We start from the raw sequence: 17,228 nt of genomic DNA on the forward strand, positions 1-17,228 counted from the left end.
ATAACCCAAATAACCAAAAAGCAGGACTTAGCTTAATCTTGCAAAAACCAGGACCAGCGGACAGGAGCAAACAGAAGGATCTGATTACAACGATGCCAGGCACTGGACTAAGGATCCAGGAAGTTAATATAGCAACACCCCTGGACTAACGGCCCAGGTGAGTGCCAAAGTGAAGAAAGACAATCCCAGAGTCATATCACTAGTGACCACAAGAGGGAGCCAAAAAGTCTAATTCACAACAGTACCCCCCCTTAAGGAGGGGTCACCGAACCCTCACCAAGACCACCAGGGCGATCAGGATGAGCAGCGTGAAAGGCACAAACTAAATCGGCCGCATGCACATCAGAGGCAACCACCCAGGAATTATCCTCCTGACCATAGCCCTTCCACTTGACCAGATACTGAAGTCTCCGCCTGGAGAGACGAGAATCCAAGATCTTCTCCACCACGTACTCCAACTCGCCCTCAACCAACACCGGAGCAGGAGGCTCAACAGAAGGAACCACAGGCACAACGTACCGCCGCAACAAAGACCTATGGAACACGTTGTGAATGGCAAACGACACCGGAAGATCCAAGCGAAAGGACACCGGATTAAGGATTTCCAATATCTTGTAAGGACCGATGAAGCGAGGCTTAAATTTAGGAGAGGAGACCTTCATAGGAACAAATCGAGAAGACAGCCATACCAAATCCCCAACACGAAGTCGGGGACCCACACCGCGGCGGCGGTTGGCAAAACGCTGAGCCTTCTCCTGTGACAACTTTAAGTTGTCCACCACATGATTCCAGATCTGCTGCAACCTATCCACCACAGAATCTACCCCAGGACAGTCAGAAGGCTCCACATGTCCCGAGGAAAAACGAGGATGGAAACCAGAGTTGCAGAAAAAAGGCGAAACCAATGTAGCGGAACTAGCCCGATTATTAAGGGCAAACTCAGCCAACGGCAAGAAGGTCACCCAATCATCCTGATCCGCAGAAACAAAACACCTCAAATAAGCCTCCAGAGTCTGATTAGTTCGCTCCGTTTGTCCATTAGTCTGAGGATGAAAGGCAGACGAAAACGACAAATCAATGCCCATCCTAGCACAAAAGGATCGCCAGAACCTGGAAACAAACTGGGATCCTCTGTCAGACACAATATTCTCAGGAATGCCGTGCAAACGAACCACATTCTGAAAGAACACAGGAACCAGATCGGAAGAGGAAGGCAGCTTAGGCAAAGGTACCAAATGGACCATTTTAGAAAAGCGATCACATACCACCCAGATGACAGACATGCCCTGAGAAACCGGAAGATCTGAAATGAAATCCATGGAAATGTGTGTCCAAGGCCTCTTCGGGACAGGCAAGGGCAAGAGCAACCCGCTGGCACGAGAACAGCAAGGTTTAGCCCGAGCACAAGTCCCACAGGACTGCACAAACGACCGCACATCCCGAGACAAGGAAGGCCACCAAAAGGACCTAGCCACCAGATCTCTGGTGCCAAAAATTCCCGGATGCCCTGCCAACACCGAGGAATGAACCTCGGAAATGACTCTGCTGGTCCACTTATCAGGAACAAACAGTCTGTCAGGTGGACAAGAATCAGGTCTCCCAGCCTGAAATCTCTGCAACACACGTCGCAAATCCGGAGAAATGGCTGACAAGATAACTCCCTCTTTAAGAATACCAACAGGTTCTGCGACTCCCGGAGAGTCAGGCACAAAGCTCCTTGAAAGAGCATCAGCCTTCACATTCTTTGAACCTGGTAAATACGAGACCACAAAGTCAAAACGGGAGAAAAACAATGACCAGCGGGCCTGTCTAGGATTCAGGCGTTTAGCAGACTCGAGATACATCAGATTTTTGTGACCAGTCAAGACCACCACACGATACTTAGCACCCTCGAGCCAATGACGCCACTCCTCAAATGCCCACTTCATGGCCAACAACTCCCAATTGCCAACATCATAATTCCGCTCAGCAGGCGAAGACTTCCTAGAGAAAAAGGCACAAGGTCTCATCACAGAGCAACCAGGGCCTCTCTGCGACAAAACGGCCCCTGCCCCAATCTCAGAAGCATCCACTTCAACCTGAAAGGGATGTGAGACATCAGGCTGGCACAAAACAGGCGCCGAAGTAAACCGGCGCTTCAACTCCTGGAAAGCCTCCACGGCTGCAGGAGCCCAGTTAGCAACATCAGAACCTTTCTTGGTCATATCCGTCAAAGGTTTAACAATGCTAGAAAAATTAGCAATAAAACGACGGTAGAAGTTAGCAAAACCCAAGAACTTCTGAAGACTCTTAACTGACGTGGGCTGAGTCCAATCATGAATAGCTCGGACCTTGACTGGGTCCATCTCCACCGCAGAAGGGGAAAAAATAAACCCCAAAAAGGGAACCTTCTGTACTCCAAAGAGACACTTTGAGCCCTTAACAAACAACGCATTCTCGCGCAAAACCTGAAACACCATCCTGACCTGCTCCACATGCGAGTCCCAGTCATCAGAAAAAAACAGAATATCATCCAGATAAACGATCATAAATTTATCCAGATACTTCCGGAAAATATCATGCATAATGGACTGAAACACTGAAGGAGCATTAGAGAGCCCAAAAGAGTTTGGAGCGCCCCCACACCGCCGCAGGGCCGAGGGGTACCCGGAGCCGGGCCTCTAGGTCTCAGTCCTGGGGTTGTCACGGTGGCTAGACCCGGTCCGTGGCCCTGTCTGTCAGTGGGGGACGTCCGGTGCAATGAGTGGTGTTGTAACGGTGCAGTTGTGGGGTGCAGGTCGCGGTAAATAACGAGGACACCAGGTTGCAGTCTCTTTACCTCTTTACTGGAGATCTCTGAGTCCTCAGTCCAGAATACGGTTCACCAGGCTGCGCAAGTCCGGCCGGTCCAATGGCACTTCCAGAGTTCTCTTCACAGGTGGAAATCGGTGCCTTCCTTCTTAGCGCTATGTGTTGTAGTCCTCCCCTGCTGTGCTTACGGAAAGTACCCCACAACTGTTGTGTCTGTTTCTTAAGTTCCCTCACAACTCGATTAAATGATGTTCTTCTAATCGTCCGTCCCTCCCTGATGTTACGGTTAGAACGGCACCCGTTTGTCGGGTAGGCCTGGAGTTCTTCCGGGACCCTAGAGACGCCCCTCTCCCGCAATTGCCTCCCAAGACTTCATAGGTGATATGTGTTAGACAGCCCGCCTTAAACTGACTGTCCTGCCGCTGTTTGGAGTATTGCTTGAAGCTGAATGTTATTCTACTCCCTCGGTGTTCCGGCCACCGGTAGTGCGCCTCAGTAGGGTGTTGCTTCGGTCTTACAGCACGACCCCTACTGGAATTCTCCTATTGCTTGATCTCGTTTCTCACTCAGCACAATCTATCTCGCTTCTAGTCCTTTCTTAGGGCACCGCCGCTATTCTGAGCAGGCACGGTCCCGTTACGTTCTTTCCAATGCCAAGCCTCTGCCAGGATCCCACCCCTGGCAGAGACCCTACTGTCTCTTCCTCCACAACACCCTCTGCCACTGAGTGTTGCTTCGTCCAATCCAGTCAGCTTTCTGATCTAACTTCCTGCCTGACCCCCGGTTTACCCACTATGGTGGGGAGTGGCCTAATGAATAGCACCCTTAGCTCCCCCCGGAGGCCCTGCGGTGAAATGTATTGGTGTCTGTGATACCTGATCAGATGAACTCCTTCAGTGCCATCGAACGCACCATGGCTCCCCATAGTGGCGGAGCCACAGTACTGCAACGACCAGGACTCTGGGGCGCTGCAGCATCACCAAGTACTCAAAATGACCTTCGGGCGTATTAAACGCGGTTTTCCATTCATCTCCTCACTTAATGCGCACAAGGTTGTACGCACCACGAAGATCTATCTTGGTGAACCACTTGGCACCTTTAATTCGGGCAAACAAGTCTGACAACAGAGGCAAAGGATACTGAAATTTAACAGTGATTTTATTCAAAAGCCGATAGTCAATACAAGGTCTCAAAGATCCGTCCTTCTTGGCCACAAAAAAGAATCCCGCACCAAGAGGGGAAGAGGATGGACGGATATGCCCCTTCTCCAGAGATTCCTTGATATACAAACGCATTGCGGTATGCTCAGGTACAGACAGATTAAATAGTCTACCCTTAGGAAATTTGCTACCTGGAATCAAATCTATGGCACAGTCACAGTCCCTATGAGGAGGCAGAGCACTGGACCTGGACTCGCTGAACACATCCTGATAATTAGACAAATACTCAGGAACTTCCGAAGGAGTAGAGGAAGCAATAGACACCGGCGGGGAATCACCATGAATACCCTGACAGCCCCAACTTGACACAGACATTACCTTCCAATCCAAGACTGGATTATGAGTCTGTAACCATGGCAAACCCAAAACGACCAAATCATGCATTTTATGCAGAACAAGAAAACGAATCACCTCCCGATGTTCAGGAGTCATGCACATGGTTACCTGTGTCCAAAACTGCGGTTTATTTTCCGCCAATGGCGTAGCATCAATCCCCCTCAGAGGGATAGGATTTACCAACGGCTCAAGAACAAAACCACAGCGCTTGGCGAATGACAGATCCATAAGACTCAGGGCAGCACCTGAATCCACAAACGCCATAACAGGGTAAGAGGACAATGAGCAAATTAAAGTTACAGACAAAATAAATTTAGGTTGCAAATTACCAATGGCGACAGGACTAACAACCCTTGTCAGGCGTTTAGAGCATGCTGATATAACATGTGTAGAATCACCACAGTAAAAACACAACCCATTCTGACGTCTATGATTTTTCCACTTATTTCTGGTCTGAATTCTATCACATTGCATCAAATCAGGTGCTTGTTCAGACAACACCACCAGAGGATTAGCGGTTTTGCGCTCCCGCAAACGCCGGTCAATTTGAATAGCCAGCGCCATGGAATCATTCAGACTTGTAGGAATGGGGAAACCCACCATCACATTCTTAATGGCTTCAGAAAGGCCATTTCTGAAATTTGCGGCCAGAGCGCACTCATTCCACTGAGTAAGCACGGACCATTTCCGAAATTTTTGGCAATACACTTCAGCTTCATCCTGGCCCTGAGAAATAGCCAGCAAGGCTTTTTCTGCCTGAACCTCAAGATTGGGTTCCTCGTAAAGCAATCCAAGCGCCAGAAAAAACGCATCAATATTTGCCAATGCCGGATCTCCTGGCGCTAGCGAGAAGGCCCAATCCTGAGGGTCGCCCCGTAAAAAAGAGATAACAATTTTAACTTGCTGAGCTGAGTCTCCAGATGAACGGGGTCTCAGAGATAGAAACAATTTACAATTATTCCTGAAATTCCTAAACTTAAATCGATCTCCAAAAAACAGTTCAGGAATAGGTATTTTAGGTTCAGGCAAAGGACTCCTGGTAACAAAATCTTGTATGCTTGCACACGAGCAGCAAGCTGGTCCACACTTGTAATCAAGGTCTGGACATTCATGTCTGCAGCAAGCACAAGCCACTCAAAGGTAAAGGGGAGGAAGAGAGGAAAAAAAAAAAAAAAAAAACCTCAGAATTTCCTTTCTTATAATCCCACTTCTGCAATGCATTAAACATTCAATGTTGGCCTGGCATACTGTTATGACCCCAATGGCAGAGGGTCTCAGAAATAATAACCAAGTCTGCAAACACAAAAACCAGCTCATAGGGCAGTGGTAACTGGGCTGACCATATATCTAATCCTAGCACCACAAATAGAAGTAGCCGGGGAACGTGCCTACGTTGGTTCTAGACGTCTCGCGCCAGCCGGAGAACTAACTAACCCTAGAAGGGAAAAGAAAGACCTTTCTTGCCTCCAGAGATAAGACCCCAAAAAGTTGGATACAAGCCCCCAACAAATAATAACGGTGAGGTAAGAGGAAAAGACAAACATAAGAATGAACTAGGTATTTAGCAAAGAGAGGCCCACTAGCTAATAGCAGAATATAGTAAGATGACTTATATGGTCAGCAAAAACCCTATTAAAATATCCACGCTGGATATTCAAGAACCCCCGAACCGTCTAACGGCCGGGGGGAGAACACCAGCACCCCAAGAGCTTCCAGCAAGGTCAGAAATCACATTTAGTACAAGCTGGACAAAAATAGAAGCAAAGCAAATAACCCAAATAACCAAAAAGCAGGACTTAGCTTAATCTTGCAAAAACCAGGACCAGCGGACAGGAGCAAACAGAAGGATCTGATTACAACGATGCCAGGCACTGGACTAAGGATCCAGGAAGTTAATATAGCAACACCCCTGGACTAACGGCCCAGGTGAGTGCCAAAGTGAAGAAAGACAATCCCAGAGTCATATCACTAGTGACCACAAGAGGGAGCCAAAAAGTCTAATTCACAACAGACCCCATGTCAAAAAAATTTCTGGGGTTCCCCTGTAAACTAGCCAGTAAAGGCTAAGCAAACAGCTGTGAGCTGATATTAACAGCCTGGGAACCTTAATGCCTATTGGCTCCTTCTCAGAATGTTAACATTTTCCCTCTGCTGGTTATTAAAATTATTCGGGAGCCCACGCAATTTTAAAAAAAATAAACTGTGTGTGTGTGTGTGTGTGTGTGTGTGTGTGTGTGTGTGTGTGTGTGTGTGTGTGTGTGTGTGTGTGTGTGTGTGTGTGTGCATCTTTAATATTAATGAGGGTATTTGGCTGTAGAGGTTGAACAAGCAAATCACATCACAATTCTTTTTTTTTTATAGTATATCTTTATTTTGCTGTATGGATTTACAAAAATGTATGAAAATCCGCATGAAAATTCACATCAAATCTGCATCAAAACCAAGCAAATTTTCAACTGCATTTTCTACCAAGAAAGGCAGATACTGCACATAATTTTACACAAGCAAATCCGCAACGTGCGCACATAGCTTAAGATGAAATTTAATGTACGGGGCAAACAGATCATCACTAGTATTAGGAAAATCCCATATTTCATAGATGTGGGCTATCCTATACCCTTTTTCTATGGACATCTCAACTCTATAGTACACTGTGTACCTGTCAGAGAGTGCTCTTCATCACTATGTGTGTAAACCTCAGTCTGTGAATTTACAGCGCATGTATAGCAAAGGGGCAATATTAATTTTTCTTTGAGCTTTATCGGAAAAAATAAATCTCTCCGTCAGTAGACCTTTACTTTGGTGATACCAAAATAATTTTTAATGATTGAAGCTTTAGGAGGCCAATTTGCATGTTCCAGGTACCTTCTGGAAAAAGTGAAGAGTCTCCCTCAGCAAGATCGTTGGGTACAGTCGGGACCAACTCCTTGGAAAGCATCGCCAAACCAGGGATTGAAGCTTAAGGAGGCCAATTTGCACATTCCAGGTGCCTTCTGGGAAAAGCAAAGAATCTCCCTCAGCAAGAAGATTGTTGAGTACAGCTAGGACCAGCTCCTTGGAAATCAGCCAAATTCTTGCTTCTAGGGCATTATTGCAAGAAAACTTGGCTGATTGAGTAGGTTACACAAGAAGGAAGACACACAGCAAGTCTGCAGGATCTAGGAGCAACATGGCAGGTGTGACAACCTACATGGTGAGCTGCAGCATGTGCTACATGTTCACAGATCAATCAGAAGAAGAATCCAACTTAAACTGCCAAAAGTGTAGACTACTGGCCTTTTTAGAAGAAAAGGTGCGTGGTCTGGAAGAAAGAATTGCAACTTTGAAACTCATTAAAGAAACTGAAGACTTCCTAGACAGAACAGAAGCATCTCTACTGGTCACAGAAGGTGAAAAAAGTGTCAGAGAACCTCCAAATGCAGACGAGTGGAAGCATGTGACCAAAAGAAGCAAGAAGAAAGTGGCAACATCACCAGCCACACAACTGAGAAACCGATACCAAGGCCTTGCGGAGGACGAAGATGGCACACCTAAGGATGAGGCACTACCAGCAAGCAAAGAAGAAAAGGGCACACAGCAACACCCAGAAGTGACAACAAAAAGTACAACCAAGAAGCAAAGAAGAGTGGTAGTGGTGGGAGACTCACTACTGAGAGGCACAGAAACAGCCATCTGCAGACCGGACATAACCGCAAGAGAAGTATGCTGTCTCCCTGGTGCGAAGATCAAGGATGTGACCGATAGGATACCAAAGCTCATCAGCTCCAAGGACGTCCACCCATTTCTTATGATACATGTTGGCACCAATGACATGGCAAGGAAAGACCTGGCAACAATCTGCAAGGACTTTGAACTAAAGATGAAAGTAAAGGAACTGGAGGCACAGGCAGTTTTTTCTTCTATCCTTCCAGTAGACTGGCATGGCATCAGGAGATAAAACAGGATCCTTGACGCGAACAACTGTCTAAGACGATGGTGCAGACAACAAGGATTTGGATTCCTGGACCATGGTGCGAATTACCTGTACGACGGACTCCTCACCAAAGACGGACTACACCTCAACAAAACTGGAAAACACACATTCGCCAGACGACTCGCTTCACTCATCAGGAGGGCGTTAAACTAGAAGAAGAGGGGACGGAAAGAAAAACGTTAGACATGAACATGAAGCCAGGAAATACACTGATGAAGGATATGAGGTGCTGCAAAAAAGACCCAAGACAACATACTTCGAAGGGAGGTAAGAACATTTCTAAAACATCCACAGGGAGGAGATTGGAACAAAACAAAATCCTCTAAACTCCATGCTCGCAAATGCCAGAAGCCTGACAAACAAGATGAAAGAACTAGAAGCAGAAATATCTACAGGTAACTATGACATAGTGGGAATAACCGAGACATGGTTAGATGAAAGCTATGACTGGGCAGTTAACTTACAGGGTTACAGTCTGCTTAGAAAGGATCGTAAAAATAGGAAAGGAGGAGGGGTTTGTCTTTATGTAAAGTCTTGTCTAAAGTCCACTTTAAGTGAGGATATTAACGAAGCAAATGAGGATGTCGAGTCCATATGGGTCGAAATACATGGAGGGAAAAATAGTAACAAAATTCTCATTTTAGTCTGTTACAAACCCCCAAATATAACAGAAATCCTGGAAAGTCTACTGCTAAGGCAGATAGATGAAGCTGCAACCCATAATGAGATCCTTGTTATGGGGGACTTTAACTACCATGATATTAACTGGCAAAGACCTGCGAAACCCATAAAGGTAACAGGTTTCTGCTAATAACCAAGAAAAATTATCTTTCACAATTGGTGCAGAATCCAACCAGAGGAGCAGCAATTTTAGATCTAATACTATCTAATAGACCTGACAGAATAACAAATCTGCAGGTTGTCGGGCATCTAGGAAATAGCGACCACAATATTGCAGTTACACTTGTCTTTCACAAGGGGGACTTGTCAGGGAGTCACAAAAACACTGAACTTTAGGGAGGCAAAATTTGACCAGCTTAGAGATGCCCTTAATCTGGTTGACTGGGACAATGTCCTCAGAAATAAGAATATAGATATCAAATGGGTAATGTTTAAGAACATCCTAAATAGGCACTGTAAGCTGTTTATACCTTATGGGAATAAAAGGACAAGAAATTGGGTTTTTCCTATGTGGCTAAACAAAGAGGAGGAGTAATTAACAGTAAAAAGAAAGCGTTTAAACTACTAAAGCAGGATGGCACCGCTGAAGCTCTAAAAAACTATAGGGAGAAAAATACTTTATCTAAAAATCTAATTAAAGCTGCTAAAAAGGAAACAGAGAAGCACATTGCTAAGGAGAGTAAAACGAATCCCAAACTGTTCTTCAACTATATCAATGGTAAAAGAATCATAAGCGAAAGTGTAGGCCCCTTAAAAAATTGTGAGGAAAGAATGGTTGTAGATGATGAGGAAAAAGCTAATATATTAAACACCTTCTTCTACACGGTATTCACAGTGGAAAATGAAATGCCGAGAGAGAAAGAAAACCCTATATTAAGGGTCACCAATCTAACCCAAGAAGAGGTGCGAAACCGGCTAAATAAGATTAAAATAGATAAATCTCTGGGTCCGGATGGCATACACCCATGAGTACTAAGAGAACTAAGTAATGTAATAGATAAACCATTATTTCTTATATTTAGGGACTCTATAGCGATGGGGTCTGTTCCACAGAACTGGCGCATAGCAATATTCAAAAAGGCTCTAAAAGTGAATCTGGAAATTATAGGCCAGTTAGTCTAACCTTTATCGTTGGTATAATATTTGAAGGGTTTCTGAGGGATGTTATTCTGGATTATCTCAATGAGAATAACTGTTTAACTCCATATCAGCACGGGTTTATGAGGAATCGCTCCTGCCAAACCAATCTAATCAGTTTTTATGAAGAGGTAAGCTATAGGCTGGACCACGGTGAGTCATTGGACGTGGTATATCTCGATTTTTCCAAAGCGTTTGATACCGTGCCACACACGAGGTTGGTACACAAAATGAGAATGCTGGGTCTGGGGGAAAATGTGTATAAATGGGTAAGTAACTGGCTTAGTGATAGAAAGCAGAGGGTGGTTATAAATGGTATATTCTCTAACTGGGTCACTGTGACCAGTGGGGTACCACAGGGGTCAGTGTTTGGACCTATTCTCTTTAATATATTTTTATTAATGATCTGGTAGGTTTACACAGTAGAATATCAATATTTGCAGATGATACAAAACTATGTAAAGCAGCCAATACAAAAGAAGATAGCATTCTGCTACAGATGGATCTGGATAAGTTGGAAACTTGGGCCGAAAGGTGGCAGATGTGGTTTAATAACGATAAATGTAAGGTTATACACATGGGAAGAAGGAATCAATATCGCCATTACACACTGAACGGGAAACCACTAGGTAAATGTGACATGGAGAAGGGCTTGGGGATCCTAGGTAATGATAAACTTACCGGGAGCAGCCAGTGCCAGGCAGCGGCTGCCAAGGCAAAGGATCATGGGGTGCATTAAAAGAGGTCTGGATATACATGATGAGAGCATTATACTGCCACTGTACAAATCCCTGGTTAGACCGCACATGGAGTACTGTGTACAGTTTTGTGCACCAGTGCTCAGGAAGGATATAATGGAACTAGAGTGAGTACAAAGGAGGGCAACAAAATTAATAAAGGGGATGGGAGAACTACAATACCCAGAGAGATTAGCAAAATTAGGATTATTCAGTCTAGAAAAAAGACGACTGTGGGGTGATCTAATAACCATGTATAAGTATATAAGGGGACAATACAAATATCTCTCCGAGGAAGGTGACGGTCACAAGGGGGCATTCTCTGCGTCTGGAGGAGAGAAGGTTTTTCCACCAACATAGAAGAGGATTCTTTACTGTTAGGGTAGTGAGAATCTGGAATTCCTTGCCTGAGGAGGTGGTGATGGCAAACTCAGTTGAGGGGTTCAAGAGAGGCCTGGATGTCTTCTTGGAGCGTAACAATATTGTACCTTACAGTTATTAGGTTCTTTAGAAGGACGTAGATCTGGGGATTTATTCTGACAAAATATAGGCTGAACTGGATGAACAAATGTCTTTTTTTCGGCCTTGCTATGATACTAATGAACCCAAATCCCTCATAGATATTATGAGGATGGCCTACAGGGTATGTTTTAGTTTTGTTTACAAAGGGATGCAGACTTGTGAAATATAGTAATGTAGGGACTCTCCAGATTTCAGGCTGTGATACACTTTAATGGCATTAGTACGTCCTCTGTAAAGTTCATCGGGGGGCTCTAATGGCTTGTGAATTCCATTTGGAGGAGAAGTGTTTGAAGATTAGAGTCTTTTTCAACCATTTCATCCCACTCATGTTCCCACATAACTCTCACTGCGTAACCGCACCACTGCAAGTAACGCTTTTTAGCTAAAAAGAAGTAATATAACTGACCATAAGAAGTGTTTGTGTCCTTATTTGCGTCATTTTCATTATAACATACAGGGCACCCGTGGTAAAAACATCCCTAAAATTGAAAGGCAATGTGTCTGTTTTTAACATAGGCATAACCATCTAAAAAACATTTCCTGACTTGTTTTACACCCCCTCTCAAAGCATGTTGAATGACTATGTTCTCTATGTGAGCTACATACATGAGCCACTGTATAGAGGCTGATGAGAAGCATTTTTTTTTTGTCTTGTGATAATTATCACCCGGTAAAATGGCCATGGTCTTTTTTGGTAAAAATTTAAACGTATACATAGTCATACATACAGATGCCAGGGTAACGAGTTGAAAAGGATCAATACATCTGGAAACTTCAATTTTTTTCTTTTCTCGCTTACAGTATACTTTACAATTTTTCCGCGTCATTTCCATAGCACGCTCCCTATAGAGTTCACATGAGTGTCTCAGAATCTCAACATCTTGTTTGCAGTAAGCTTTTGGTTCAGACTTAAAGTCAAAAGTTGTATTTACCTGGGTCTCATAAAACTCCATGAATTCCCCTCTCTCACTAGGTGACATGTATTCCACCCCATAATATTTTACAATGGGTAGGGGACCCACATAGTTTTGATTTTCTTCAGTGTTAAAAAAGTGGGGGAAAATACTTTTTTGAACCTAAAAATCCCATAGCCTGCGGCAATTTACTAAGTTTTGGCCAGGGGATGGACATACTGTGAGATATTGTACCAATTTACTAATAATTTTAAAAAGAATGATAATATAGTTTATGATTTTGTAATGCGTAATTCAGTTGATTCAAACTTTAATAATTGCAAGTCTCATGATAATTATGCAGGGCTCTTTGTTACTCCAACTAAGGGCTCATACTCACTTGCGCGAGACTTGGATAGTCTCGCACGGCAATCCCCGGCACTGTACCTGGCACTAAGGAGCGGAGCGTGCGGCTGCATGTATTCCTGTGAGGCTGCACGCTCCGATCTGAGTGCCGGCAGCAGCGCCGGGTTTTGTCGTGCTAGACTCATCCGAGTCTCGCGCAAGTGAGTATGAGCCCTTAGTTGGAGTAACAACTGAAGATCTGAATGATATCCTAGAAAAAGCAGGTGCCTCTTGTCTCCTTGTAATTCATCTACACTTCTTGCAACTTAAAATTAAAAGTGTTTGTATGAATGTAGTCTTAGGGTACTGTCTCACAGTGGCACTTTGGTCGCTACGACGGCACGATCCGTGACGTTCCAGCGATATAGTTACGATCTCGCTGTGTCTGACACGCTACTGCGATCAGGGACCCCGCTGAGAATCGTACGTCGTAGCAGATCGTTTGAAACTTTCTTTCGTCGTCAAGTGTCCCGCTGTGGCGGCATGATCGCAGCGTGTAACAAAGGTTGTATACGATGTGCGCACAGTAACCAACGGCTTCTACATCGCAACTACGTCATGAAATTATCGCTCCAGCGCCGTATATTGCAACGTGTGACCGCAGTCTACGACGCTGGAGCGATAATGGAGCGACGCTGGAGCGTCACGGATCGTGCCATCGTAACGACCAAAGTGCCACTGTGAGACAGTACCCTTAGAGACAATGTTTATTAAGGTCTCTCAGAGTCTACAATAGGCAACAGGTGATACCTCAGTAGGTCGTCCATGAACACATCAGCTGTGGCAATAAGCTCTAAACATAATTGGCTACAGCACAGTGTCCTTTGTATTCAGTCTCTAATGGATCTACAATATGCAATCTATATGATTGTAATACTATTAGCAATGAGTGGTCAGTGATAATTGATTTGATTAATTGCGGTGTATTGTGGAGTTCAAGAAACGTGATGTAATTGATTGAATCTAATTGAACACTGAAATGTATTCATACGACTTTATAAAATGTAAATGATTTTGTTCAATAAACATAACTTTTATTTGAAAAAGGTGCCTCTCGTTCTTTATTTTACAAAAATCAGTACTGTTTATCATATCAAATTGTCAATAAAAGAGAATAATTATTATTGGACCTATAAATAATAGGCCCTAAATAAATAATAGGTGTATCAAAAAAGACTATAAAAGAGAATAATTGGTCCTTAGGACCACTATAAATAATAGGTACGATGAAACAATTCTGATTCATGTATCAATTGGTTTATAAAAGAGATATCACACTTTGTTTCACTTTCATTACTGGGAATCGTGTCAGTAACCAATTTAATACACTTTGATACACTACAATATCCATATGATTTCTATTTAATACACTTTAATATCAATTTGATACACTACGATATCCATTTGATATCTATCTAACACACTTTGATACACTACGATATCCATATGATATATATTTAACCCCTTAACCACCGGAGCTTTTTTCGGTTTTGCGTTTTCGTTTTTCGCTCCCCTTCCCAGAGCCATAACTTTTTTATTTTTCCATAAATATGGCCATGTGAGGGCTTGTTTTTTCGGGACGAGTTGTACTTTTGAATTACATCATTGGTTTTACCATGCCGTGTACTAGAAAACGGGAAAAAAATTCCAGGTGCGGTGAAATTGCAAAAAATACTGCAATCCCACACTAGTTTTTGTTTGGCTTCTTTGCTAGGTTCACTAAATGCTAAAACTGACCTGCCATTGTGATTCTCCAGGTCATTACGAGCTCATAGACACCAAACATGTCTAGGTTATTTTTTATCTAAGTGGTAAAAAAAATTCCAAACTTTGCTAAAAAAAAAAAAAATTGCGCAATTTTCTGGGACCCGTAGCGTCTCCATTTTCATTATCTCGGGTCGGGTGAGGGCTTATTTTTTTGCGTGCCGAGCAGATGTTTTTAATGATACCATTTTGGTGCAGATTGGTTCTGATCGGCTCTGCTACATAGGAGCGATGCACAGATCGCTCCTATGTAGTAGATTTACTGCATTGCTATGAGCGCCGACCACAGAGTGGCACTCATAGCAATCCGGCATCAGCAACCATAGAGGTCTTCAGGAGACCTCTGGTTATCATGCCGACACATTGCTAACTCCCGATCACGTGACGGGGTCAGCGATGCCCGCATTTCTGTTCAAAACAGCTGCCATGTCCCGGCTTTGATGTGGGCTCACTGATGGAGCCCGCATTAAAGCGGGGGTTCTGCCATCGGACGTACTATTCCGTCCGATGGCAGAAAGGGGTTAATACACTTTAATATCAATTTGATACACTTTGATATCAATTTGATAGGGGCGTGTCAACTGTCAGATTTCTTTTTGACGAATCATATGGCCCCCTTACTACTAACCAACAATGCTAATATTACCATAAGTTCCATTATACGCAGCAGCTCTATACAAAGTATAGTGTCAGTATACAGGTAATACAGTGATCACCAGTGACATTATACATAGGAGCTCTGTGGATAGTGTACAGGTAATACAGTGATCACCAGTGACATTATACACAGGAGATCTGTATATAGTGTACAGGTAATACAGTGATCACCAGTGACATTATACACAGGAGCTCTGTATCTAGTGTCAATGTACAGGTAAAACAGTGATCACAAGTAACAATATACACAAGAGCTCTGTATATAGTGTCAGTGGACAAGTAATACAGTGATCACCAGGGATAATATATACAGGCGCTCTGTATATAGTGTCAGTGTACAGGTAATAAAGGGATCGCCAACGACATTATATGCAGGACCTCTGTATACAGTGTACAGGTAATAGTGATCACCAGTGACATTATACATAGGAGCTCTGTATATGGTGTCACTGTAAAGATAATACAGTGATCACGAGTGACATTATATAAGAGCTCTGTATATAGTGTCAGTGTACAAGTAATACAGTGATCACCAGTGACATTATACACAGGAGCTCTGTAAATATAGTGACAGTGTACAGGTAACACGTAGACTCACCAGCAATGTCTCTAGTTGAAGTCCTTCATCTTCACTTTCTTCTTCATCCAGTACACACCACCATCACTTACAGTGGGTACGGAAAGTATTCAGACCCCTTTACATTTTTCACTCTGTTTCACTGCAGCCATTTGGTAAATTAAAAAGAAAAGTTGTTTTTTTTTCATTAATGTACACTCTGCACCCCATCTTGACTGATAAAAAAACAGAAATGTAGAAATTTTTGCAAGTTTATTAAAAAAAGAAAAAACAAAATATCACATGGTCATAAGTATACAGACCCTTTGCTCAGACACTTATATTTGAGTCACATGCTGTCCATTTCCTTGTGATCCTCCTTGAGATGGTTTTACTCCTGCATTGGAGTCCAGCTGTGTTTAATTAAACTGATAGGACTTGATTTGGAAAGGCACACACCTGTCTATATGAGACCTCACAGCTCACAGTGCATGTCAGACCAAATGAGAATCATGAGGTCAAAGGAACTGACCAAGGAGCTCAGAGGCAGAATTGTGGTAAAGCACATATCTGGCCAAGGTTACAAATGAATATCTGCAGTACTCAAGGTTCCTAAGAGAACAGTGGCCTCCATAATCCTTAAATGGAAGAAGTTTGGGACCACCAGAAGTCTTCCTAGACCTGGCAGTCCAACCAAACTGAGCAATCGTAGGAGAACAGCCTTGGTTAGAGTTGTATAGAAGAACTCCAAGATCACTGTGGCTGTGCTCCAGAGATGCAGTAGCGATATGGGAGAAAGTTCCACAAAGTCAACTATCACTGCAGCCCTCCACCAGTCAGGCCTTTATGGCAGAGAGGCCTAACGGAAGCCTCTCCTCAGTGCAACACATATGAAAGCCCACATAGTTTGCTAAAAAACATATGAAGGACTCCCAGACTATGATAAATAAGATTCTCTGGTCTGATGATGCGAAGATCGAACTTTTTGGAGATAATTCTAAGCGGTATGTGTGGAGAAAACCAGGCACTGTCCATCACCTGCTCAATACAGTTCCAACAGTGAAACATGGTGGTGGCAGAATCATGCTATGGGGGTATTTTTCAGCTGCAGGGACAGGTCAACTGGTTGTCATTGAAGGAAACATGAATGTGACCAAGTACAGAGATATCCTGGGTGAAAACCTCTTCCAGAGTGCTCTGGACATCAGACTTGGCCGAAAGTTCACCTTCTAACAAGACAATGACCCTAAGCACACAGCTAAAATAACAAAGGAGTGTCTTCAGGACAACTCTGTGACCATTCTCGACTGGCCCAGCCAGATCTGTTGTGATCCGCTTTTTGGGCTCCCCTAGTGGTGGCTGGTGGTACTGGAGACTTGTGTGTTCTTTTCTGCCTCAGCTCACCTGCTTCCATCAGTTTTGGGAGTTCCCTATTTAGCCTTGCTCTCCAGTCACTTCCTTGCCGGTCATCATTGTAACCTGAGTCTTTCAGTTGCATGTTCCTGCTACCAGTCTGCTGATCAGCTAAGTGGACTCTTGTCCTTTTTGTTTTGTATT

The 17,228-nt window shown here is 43.7% G+C and overlaps 1 long non-coding RNA gene across 1 annotated transcript in view; it reads right to left on the reverse strand.

Moving 5' to 3' along the window:
• The window catches only part of LOC143775571 (uncharacterized), a 42,472-nt gene that overhangs the window by 20,979 nt on the left and 4,265 nt on the right, over nt 1-17,228 (reverse strand). Inside the window, exon 2 of the long non-coding RNA XR_013215670.1 lies at nt 15,714-15,834. This is a non-coding gene — a long non-coding RNA (uncharacterized LOC143775571). The remainder of the gene's footprint in view (nt 1-15,713; nt 15,835-17,228) is intronic.

This window comes from Ranitomeya variabilis, chromosome 5 (assembly GCF_051348905.1).
Source record: "Ranitomeya variabilis isolate aRanVar5 chromosome 5, aRanVar5.hap1, whole genome shotgun sequence".
Lineage (NCBI taxonomy): Eukaryota > Metazoa > Chordata > Amphibia > Anura > Dendrobatidae > Ranitomeya > Ranitomeya variabilis.